General features: G+C 43.3%; 1 pseudogene; it reads left to right on the top strand.

The window, feature by feature from the left end:
• Positions 1-821: 821 nt before the first annotated feature.
• Positions 822-10,902, top strand: part of LOC128350510 (uncharacterized) — a 56,982-nt pseudogene continuing 46,901 nt past the window's right edge.

The following is a 10,902-nucleotide window of genomic DNA, read 5'->3' as shown; positions in this document are numbered from 1 at the left end:
GGACAGCATTTCTGAAACACTTACTCTGGTCTGTGGTGGATATGTTGGCTGTAATGATATTTGGTTAGGGATGAGCAGATTTCCCCCACTCCATTCCTTTACTGTTCTGTGGGTCTACTCTGCCTGGTATTCCACTCTTCCAAAACTCTGGTTTTGCTAGGAATATGTCTAACATTAATTTTGAAAGTAACAGTAGGATAATAACTGCATTAGGATCAACAAAAATCTCAGCAAGGAGTGAGTAAGCTTTCAAGTTCCTCCAGATGAAAGAATACTTCAGAGGAACACAAATGCTTATTCACTACTTGCTGACATTCTAGCTGATCCAATAAAGGTATCCTATTGTTACTTTTGGTTTTTCCCCTTAATCACCTACCTGCAGTTTTTGTGAACATAATTCTGAAATTGGAGCGTGTTCACTTCGTTCTAGCATTCATTTCCTTAAGTTCATCTGCATATTTTCTCCATCCACATTATTGATGGGCATGCACACATTGACAAATAACAGCATAGAAAAATCTTGATGAGATCGTATGCATGCATAACCACACCAATATTCTTGCACATGTGCAGTTCTCTGCAATGGAGACGAAGGGAGGCTTCAGCTGGAGGCGTGGGTGGGCAAGCGCTCCCCCCAGACAAGTGACTTGCCCTCTCACCTGCCCCACCTTTCTGTTTCAGAAATCTAATATGTGTGGCACAGCTCACCCACCCATAAACGCACTTTGCCCCACGGTACCTCAGTTTTTTTTTCTGGTACAGTCTCTTAATGTAAACACCACACAAAAAGAATGCTGATGAAATTGTACAGGGGAACAAAGATGGAAGAGAGTTATGCCCATTTGCTGCTTGTGGGCTTCCAGAAGCACCTGTTTGATCACTCTGAGAAACAGGACACTGAACAAGCTAGGCCTTGGCCTGATGCCAAGGGGCAACGAGGGTGAGGGCCGGGTGGTATTTTGTGGATTCTGTTGGTTGTTTTAGGTCCTACGTGTTTTGGTTTGTCTGGGGATGGGGAGATGGGGGTGCGTCCACTGACTGTGGGGTGGCTAGTCTGGCGGTGGTGGGGAATAGAAGAAGTAAAGTTGGCAGGTCAGTGAGTCATTACAGGGGAAGGGAAGTCAGAAATCTATTAGCTGTTTCCCCTTCCAGATGTCCTGACAGCTCGTTGACCTTGGGGAGCAGTGCCAACCTCCCACAGACCCTCACGTTGCTCTTCTGTAATGCCAGGTCTGCCCAGAATAAGTCAGAAACCAGCCATGATTTGATTCTGGATTAAGGGGCAGACCTGGTATGTATGACAGAGACTTGGTTAGGGGAGGCTGGTAGCCCAGTTTGGTCCCAGCTTCTCCCTCCAGGGTACTCTGTTGAGGAGCAGGTACAGGGACGTGAGCAGGGAGGTGGAGTGGCTGTGATCTATAAGAATAACCTCTCCCTGACCAGGATCCCTGTTGAAGTGTCTGACCGTATTGCATGTGTGTATCTAAGTTTGGGGATCAGGGATAGACTGGGACTTCTGTTGGTGTACTGATTGCCCCACTGCCCGATGGAGTCCCTGACTGAGCTGGTGGACTTGGTCTCTGGTTTGGCGTTGGAGTCCCCCAGGCTTGTGGTACTAGGGGACTTCAATGTTCATCTTGGGACCAATCTGTCTGGGGCGGCTCAGGAGTTCATAGCAGCCATGACAACTATGGGCCTATCCCAAAGGGTCTCGGGACCGATGCACATTACAGGTCACACATTTGATCTGGTCTTTCACTCTGATCACTTTGGTGTTCTGTGGGTGGGGATTTCTGGGATTTCCCCATTGTCATGGATGGACCACCATCTGGTTAAGGTTGGACTCACAGCCCGACATAGCTAATACTATCTGGCAGGGAGGTTGTTGTAGATGTTTCAAATTTTAAATTGTTGTAATGTTTTAGTCTTTTTATGTGTTGTTTTTATTGTTTTGTTGTAAACTGCCCAGAGACTTGCTTGTTGGCCCTATCAACCCCCAGCATAGTACTTCCAGTGACTGTTGCTGGTGTCTGTCTTATGTTTCTTTTAGATCATGAGCCCTTTGGGGACAGGGTTCCATCTTATTTTTATTTATTATTTCTCTTTGTAAACCGCCCTGAGCCATTTTTGGAAGGGCGGTATAGAAATCGAATAACTAACTAACTATACAAATGTGTTAAAAAATAAGTTAAGTAAGTAAAAAAATAAATATATGCAGCAGGCTTCCTATGTTCTTGTGCATATTATCAATTACATGGTTTATTAATAATTGTCCCAATTTGGATGTCCCATTTTTTGTGAGACCATTCATCGTCTCCTTCAGTACCTGAAAGTTTTTCACACGGGGTGTTTAAACTCCCATCTCCTCCGGAATGGAGGGGTGCGTTCACATATTGGCCAGGTTTACCTCAAAGTCCCTGCGAGCTATTGGGGAACAGCTCACACACAATTCGGGTTTTTCACTGTGCATTAGAGCGTAGCCTGGTTTATATCCGGGGTAAAAAAATCCACTATTTGCATCGTTTAGGGGGAACAACTTCAAGTTCACAGTAAAGCCTCCCAGTAAACCCACAGCCTGCTATGTGTAAAAGCCCCTTGGGCTTTGCTGGAAATGGAATTAGCCAGCCATGAATCGAGTTCAGTGTCAGGACTCAGTGTCTGGGCATGTGAAATAATAGAGCACAACCAATCCCCACATATCTGTTGGAGATGAACTTCCAGTGCATCAACCTTTTGCATCAACTGTCCTAATGACCACTAGGGGCATTGGGGGTAGAGACAGTGAGTAAGGGTCTCCCTATCTGTCCCTACTCTATGACCCCTGAACTGACTCTGCAGCACTTCCTGTGCTGAGTCACAATCCTTCCTTTCTTCCTAGAGAGCAGATGGAAACACATCTCTCTCTCTCTCCTTACCTATCCATTATGTAGTCCTTTAGATTAGATATAGGTCTTTCCTGTCTAAGTGTATTTAACCAATAAATGTTTAGTGTTTAGTCACACAAGGATCTCCATGTGTTTTATCTAAATAGCTGCAATATCCAAACCATCCTCTGCTACCTACTCTGTAACTGGAGTGTATGCTCATTCCTTAGTGCTCTGCTGTTTTACCTATTGTGGGTAAAAATCAACAACCTCTAACAAAAAGAAAGATGTAAGGAGGCATGAATCCCAAACAGACTTGGTTTTTACACATTTAACTACAGCAATTATGTATTATCAATTTGTATTTAAAAATAATTTCTTATTGCTATAGTAGATCCTCATGTTGCCCTTATAATAATTCAGGTGAACCAATGGAACTAAAACTTTTCTGCATGTGATATACCAGTACAATAGAAAAGAAATGGTGATGTTTATTGGGTTGTGCAATGGGCCAAATTATTGGCCCGATCCTGATAACAATCCAGGCCATACTTGCATCATGCACATAATGGTCTGGATCACATCAAACCAATAATTGGCTCAGTGCATTGGGATGGGTCTATGTGTGTTACCCTTTAATGCAAATTTGATTTCTCTGAAGAAAAATAATTACTGGAGGAGAAATGGCCATGCCTTATAGTTACAGGGAGGGATATGCACAGAACTGGCAGGGGCTGGTTCGATGGGGAGGGGGTTGCTTTAAGGGCGGGGGAGGATGCACCCTCCCCTGCTGGCACGCGATTCTCTAAAATATCCGGGGTAATATACCTCCCTGCCGCCTCATCCTGTTGTTGACCGGATATAACCAGAAGTACTAGCTGCACCTGCATGTGTCATGCATCCATTGCACGCAGACACAGCTAGTACTCCCGGTTATATCCAGTCAACATCAGGACAGGGTGGCAGGGAGGTACGCTGCTGCCCCAACAGGCTTTTGGGGAATCACGCAGCGGTGGGGAAAATGTGGCAGTGGGTGGGGAGAGGAAGTGCATCCTCCCCTGCCCTTAAAGCCACCCCACCCCACCCCCGTCGAACCTTGGAGCCAGCCAGGGTTAAAACCGGTTCATGCACATCCCTGGTTACAAGGCATAACCATTCCCTCCCCCCACCTCCAATCCAGTAATACACCAGGAAAAGGAAACAACCTCATGACATTGCTTCTTTTTCTGGTGCATCATGTAGGAGACGCAGCTCCTGATGGCATCAACTCTAAGCCCCAGCAACCCTATTAGCCACTAGGGACACCAGGGGTAGAGATAGTGAGCAAGGGAATTCCCTCTCTGACTATTTATTTATTTATTTATTTATTTAATTTATATACCGCCTTTCATTAAAAACAATCCCAAGGCGGTTTGCAGCAAAATTTTAAAACAAGATTGTAAAGACACAATTAAAATATTAAGCTAAAAATATAAAACAAATCTGATTAAAAATTTAAAACAAAAGCAAAAAAGCAATACAGAGTACAAAGAGCAGCAGCAGAGATAATCAGATAAAAGCCTGGGTAAAAAGCCATGATTTAACATGCTTTCTAAAAGCTGTGATGGAGACCAAGGAGCGAAGAGCCACCGGAAGAGCATTCTAGAGTCTGGGGGCACCAACAGAGAAGGCCCTGTCCCCCATGCATGACAACCGAGCCTCCCTCATTGTCAGCACCCGGAGCAGAGCCCCCTCAGATGACCTCGTCAAGTGGGCAGCAACCCTTGGGAGCAGGCGGTCCATCAGGTATCATGGGCCCAAACTATGCTTTCTTTACTCCACTTCCCCTTTGTTAGATGGATAGGCTCAGGTTTCATCCTGAATCCTGAAATAGAGACTTCCTCTCCGTCCTTCTCCTTTCCTGTTGTAGCAAACAGCTAGGCATATAGACCTTTTCTATCTCTCTGATGTATTTCCTACTTCCCTAAGAACTTTAACTCCATGTCTCCATACAATATTAATTAGCAGTGCTCTCCTTACTTGTGCACTTTTGCTGAGGGTGGGGTAGATAAATGATCATTCTTCCAAATCTCTCTAACACATTATAGCGCAAGACCTGGAAAAGAAAGGCAGCACGTTGAAGCACTGCCTCTGTGGCTGCTCAGAAGGCAACTGATTTCTTCAAAGAAGCTGAATCTTCATTAAGAGGTAATCCCCCTCATCCTTTGATACAATACCAGTACCTACTGATATTGGAGACATTTTTCATTGGAATAGTTTTTGATTTTTTTTTTTTAAGTCACAATAAGGCTTGCATCACCTCAGACCTGATTTTTCGGTCCAATGAGATCAGTATCTAAGGAGGCTCCATGGCTTGATTTTCAGGCTTGCTACTTTAATAAATAAATGTTTAGGATAAAGCATATGCTAAAGCAGTGATTCTCAAACTTGGGTCCTCAGGTGTTATTGGACTTCCATAATCCCCAACCAAAGGCCACTGAGGCTGGGGATTATGGGAGTTGAAGTCCAATAACACCTGAGGACCCAATTTTGAGAATCCCTGTGCTAAAGGATACACTAGTATAAATGTTTAAGATCAGGTTGGCTGAATTCAAAGATTTAGCTACTGTACATACCTAACAATGATGATGACTAGGGGTGTACACCTAATGACAACTAGGGGTGTGCACAAAACTGGTTTGCCTGGTCTGGTTTGAGTCCAAATTGGACTCAAACTGAACTGGGCATGTTTGTTTTTGCCCCCGTGAACAGACCCCCTAGGTCTGCTCAAATTCAACCCAGTTTGGGGGGTTCTAATATAGAATTTAAAAAAAAACACTCAATGCCTCTGAGGGTGCTGCCACAGCTACGAGATGGTCTCCACTGGTCCCCCTCCCCTGCTGGCCTCCCCTGGTCTCAAATGGCCTGGTTCGGCCCATTTCCGGCCCATTCCTGGCCTCTTTGTGCTGGTGGTGGCCATTTTGGAGGCCACCGTGCATGCACACTAGCCATCTGCATGGCCCTGGTTTCTAATAGGAAATAAATCTGCACTATGGATAAAACCAGTTCCTGGTCACAGCAATAGTAGAATTGTGCCAGGTGACTGCAGTTACAATGGAGTTCCCACAGGTTGCAAGTATATTCATTCATTCATTCATTCATTCATTCAATTTCTATACCACTCTTCCAAAAATGGCTCAGGGCGGTTTACACAGAGAAATAATAAACAAATAAGATGGCTCCCTGTCCCCAAAGGGCTCACAATCTAAAAAGAAACACAAGATAGAAACCAGCAACAGTCACTGGAGGTACTGTGCTGGGGGTGGAGAGGACCAGTTACTTTCCCCCTGCTAAACAAAGAGAATCACCACGTTAAAAGGTGCCTCTTTGCCAAGTTAGCAGGGGTTAACATATTGAGATGGGTGTTTGTTTCCTCTCCTGAAATTTCTCCAAACCTGAACATCTTTTAAAGTTGTTGTAAGACTTTTCTGTTTAAGCAAACTTTTGTGAATGAAACGGGGAGACAGGATAGGCATTTGTTTTGTTTTCATTGGATTCTAATGGAACTGTAATGGGATATATTCATTTTCCAATTGTACTATTATCCACTTTGAGGCTTTCGTTCAGGGCACTCTATAAATCCAAATAAGTAAATGAATGAATCAAACACACTCTAATCCAGTTATTTTTCATAGATATGTGGAGATATAAACTCAACATTCTCTTTCAGGCAAAGCTTCCTCATTCATTCCAATAGCAGAAGCAAGTTTCTGTACTCATCCCTTTAGATACATAGATCTACTCCACTAGCTGAAATGACTGGGGTAGCCTACATATACCGGAACTACACATGCAGACTGGAGTGAACATCTAGGGTAGATTGGCGAAAATATTTGTGGCCATACAGGGGCACCATTTTGGATGGGCAGAAGAAATAATTCCCCTATGTTTCAGAAAACATGTATTATCCCTCAGGAGGGCCTATATTTCTGGGCAACTGAGGACCAACTAGACAAGACATGGGGGCAGTGTTTCCTGTAACTAGGATTCTCAGATATTGTTGATTACAACTCCCACAATTCCCAGGCAAAGGCCACTGTAGCTGGTAATGTTGTGAGTTATAATCGCACATAGACTGCAACTCCTAACGTCTTTTTCCATATTAAAAAAACCAGCCATGGCAGGATGGAGGGTGGGGAATTTGGAGTGGGCTCATGGCATAGGGAAGGGGGTTTAATCTCTCCCCCCCCTACACTGATTCCCTGGCTTAAAGGGTGACTCCTGAAACTGCTACTGTATTAGCTTTGATGGGGAAAACCTAAGTAAACAAGTTTTGTGCTCATAAATTACGTCCTCTGTGGCTAATAGCAGTTTCAGGGGACAATTTAAATTCAGGACTCAGTATGGGGTCAAAGAATCTGTTTGCTTTGTAAAAATGTAGCAGTTTGGTATATGTTGGCTGTGTTCTTATGGCCAGAATGATCAATGAGCAAGAGTTACCTGCAATTGGCAAGATCCATGTGCTCCTGTGGAACATGTTGTGAGAACCTGGAATTTCCAGGCAATTTCAATTCCAAGCTCTGTGGTTAACCAGTATTTAATAGGGATTACTAACCAGGATCCAATCCTAGTTACATGCTGGTTAACCACAGTGACTGGTTACTGTGAATTGTTCAGAAATCCCAAGGATTGTTCAGAAATCCCAAGTTCTCATTCACACTCCACAGAGTGTGCTGATCCTGGTTAACTCTTTAATTGAATTCATTCTGGTCATGAGAATGTGGCCATTGATAACATTGCTATTGATATTATGAGGTACAAAAAATAACTACAGGAGATCAAATACTCAGCTGTAATTTAAACTTGTATATATCCAAGAAGCTTTGTATATAATTTAAATTTTTATATATTTTGGATATATCCAAGATATATCTCGTTGAGGAACTTGCCTCCCCATTGAAATCTCTTTGCCCCTCACCTCAACTGAAATCCAAAGTGGAGCCATAACCTCCCTTAAAACAATGACTCCAAGACTTTTTAGTAGGGGAATCCAACAACAGAATTTGATTTTTGTTTGGGCATTAAAGCATCTGAGAAGTGACAGAATGTAGCCCTGTGTAAAATATTGCCCAATATAATTAGCAGCTTGGGAGTCCACTCCAGGCTCCTGTGACTCATTAGCTGGGTCAGAGCCACTCTCTGGGAAACCCTCCTGCTTCCCAAGATGGTCTGGCTCCCACTGCTAGGTTCATCATAAGACAAGTAGGGCAACTCTATCCCAGGCTACCTCTTCCTTAGCATGACATACTCCAACCCCTTTTAGAACTGGGTTGGAGATAACAAGCTGCCCCTGCCCTTGTGACTTCCAAGTAATTAACGATAATCTCTAAGCAGAGTTCAAGCATCTGACATCAGGATGTCTTGACAGGGGAAGGAAAAAAAAATTCCTTCAGGGTCCTAGACCCTGCAAGATGCTTCTCCACGACTTTCTGAAGCTGGTAGAGCCTATCTTTAGGGTACATGCCAATTTGTTTCCCATTAATGTATTCTTTTTGTGACCTCCTAATTAATAATATTAAGGGAATTTAGCCTGGGAATCTGAGAAAAGGCAGCATTCTAGGACCCTTATTGAATATTAACATCCATCTTGTAGCGAAAGCTGAACACTTGTTTATGTATATTGGAGCCTCGCTGGCTTACCAGGTCTTTCCTAGGAAAACAACAAAGCTGGGAAGGTGGGGGGGAGAAAAATAACAAATTACAGCTGAAACAAATCATCAGCACCACTGTTACCAAATTATTATATTTCTGGGGGATTTCAGTCAGTTACATGAAAAAGACACCAGATTCAATAGAGCTTTGATAGTCAGGTTATGTTAATAATGGGGACTCATGTAAAATGCATTAGGTATACCTTACAGATGAAGAAGATTGCCAATAATTATTCTGTATGCTAAGAGTGTAGCTCTTTCTGAACTGATATATATAAAGACTCCTTTACATCCCAGCCTAATTACTTATAGACAGTTGAGCACAAAATTACTTTCATCTGTTTGAACATGTGGAGGGAAAGAGATTAGAGATGTATGTTTCAAAACAGCTGGTTGGCGTGTTAAAGAAGAAAACCTACTGGTACTTTGGTACTGATTGAAAAAGTGCATTTCTTTATAATTAGACCTATTAAAGTGAATATCATGCAGGGGGACTTTCAAAGAGGGCATCTGGGGCATGCGGCAGAAAAGCCAAGCATTTGCTTTCCAAGTCAAGAATTTTAATAGGAGAAAATGAAATGCTAGCAGTTGAGAAATTAGTGATTTTCTCCCCCCTACCCATTAAAGTTGTGATAGGTGTCTAGTGGGGAAGTTTACCCCTTCTGCTCTAGCTGTATGAAAATTCAGATTATTTTCCAGACTCATTTCCCCTTTGCCTCTCTTGCCCCTGCATATGTATTTTGCAGGACATCAAGTGACTTGTCAGTGCTTGATTAGCTGAACCTGTCATCAACCATGTTATATTTAGGTAGATCTATTTGGGTACATATGGAGAACCAGTTACCCCTGAAAATCCAGAACTAAATGGACAAAAACCATATCCATTCATTCTCTTGAAAAACTCAGAGCCATTCCACACATTACATGGTAGCAACACTGGAAGGCCATTCACACGACCTACTGGGTGGGCAGAAGGCTTCCCAAGCCTTGCCTTCCCCCCAGACAATCACTGTTGTTCTGGTGGGAGCGTGCTTTGGGCTCCCACATGATCAGCCCTGCTCCATGCAGTGCAGAGCAGGGCTGATCGCACTGAGCCCAGGACTCATTGTCCCAGCCCCTGGAAATCCCACAATGCAGTGCATGAGTGTGTGGTATGTTGTGGGGATCCCCCTAGCAACAGGCGGGCACCTTTGAGTGTTGCAGTGCTGGCTGAAAGCAGCCGGTGCTGACAGACAATCACTTGAATGGGGTTAAGGGAGCGCTCACTCCCTTAACCTTGTTTAAGAGGCGGGCTCCCTAGGCAGGTTTGCCACCGAGGTGCCTCCAGGAACCAAGTGCCTCCAGGAGGTTCTCATGGGCAGCCAAGCCTGGCCTTGGCTGCTCATGAGAACAGCCTCTGGGTGTTCCCAAATATGTGCTTGTTTCATCCACACTTTACACTTCGATGTGTATACTTAAAGAATTCTAGGGGTATATCTGACAAACATCATGTATGAAGCAGCCCTTGACTCAAAGAGTCCTAGGGGATCCGAGTGAGAGGAAAGAAAGGTTCTGAAAATCTCTTGTGCAGTTATGTATGCAATCAGCACCACCTGCAGGGTTAAAAGTTTGTTTGTACCTGGTAAAACCTTTTAACATTAAAATTCTGTTTACAAGCCCTGGAAACTCTCAGCTCTTTTTATATGAGATGATACAAACAGCAAATCTTTGAATAGCTGATAACAGCTGACACTCAAGTGTTTTTGCTGCTTCCATGTACTATCTGGATGAGTACCAATTCTCACATTAATTTTTGCCATGATAAAGTTATCATGAGGTGATTTTTCCTGCTGTTCATGTGTACAAAACCTGAAAGTGGTCCGACATGGTGAGATCAGTTATTTATCCCATTGGAAATCAATTCTCCAGGGATATGGTAAATTCATGGTTGTTTTCAGTTCTTGGTGACAAAATGGATGGAAAATAATGCCCCCTCCCCCCCAAGGGTTGAATGAATACTTTTCCAGAAGAAATTTCACCACATGAAAATGCCAGGTTAAACATCTTTACTTTTTAGAGTCTTTTGAGTCTTCCAAACATTTTGCTTTCAGAAGCTTAGATATCCTTAAAACATCCCTAGAAGTTAGGTCAGGATTATTATCTCCAAATAACAGATCAGAGGGGGTGGCTCAGGAGGAGGTAGTGGTTTGCCTCGAGGCCACTTACTGATATATTCATGGCTGAATACATGAAATTTGAACCAGCGACTTAATTAACCACCTTGAAAATAAAAATGAGACTTCAGCCTGAATGAATATCTCTTTGTTCTACTAATCAAGTTTGGACTGAGAAAAACAATGTGGTATAGG

This window comes from Hemicordylus capensis, chromosome 3 (assembly GCF_027244095.1).
Source record: "Hemicordylus capensis ecotype Gifberg chromosome 3, rHemCap1.1.pri, whole genome shotgun sequence".
In the NCBI taxonomy this organism is placed as follows: domain Eukaryota; kingdom Metazoa; phylum Chordata; class Lepidosauria; order Squamata; family Cordylidae; genus Hemicordylus; species Hemicordylus capensis.
This window is presented reverse-complemented; position numbering and strand designations above follow the sequence as displayed.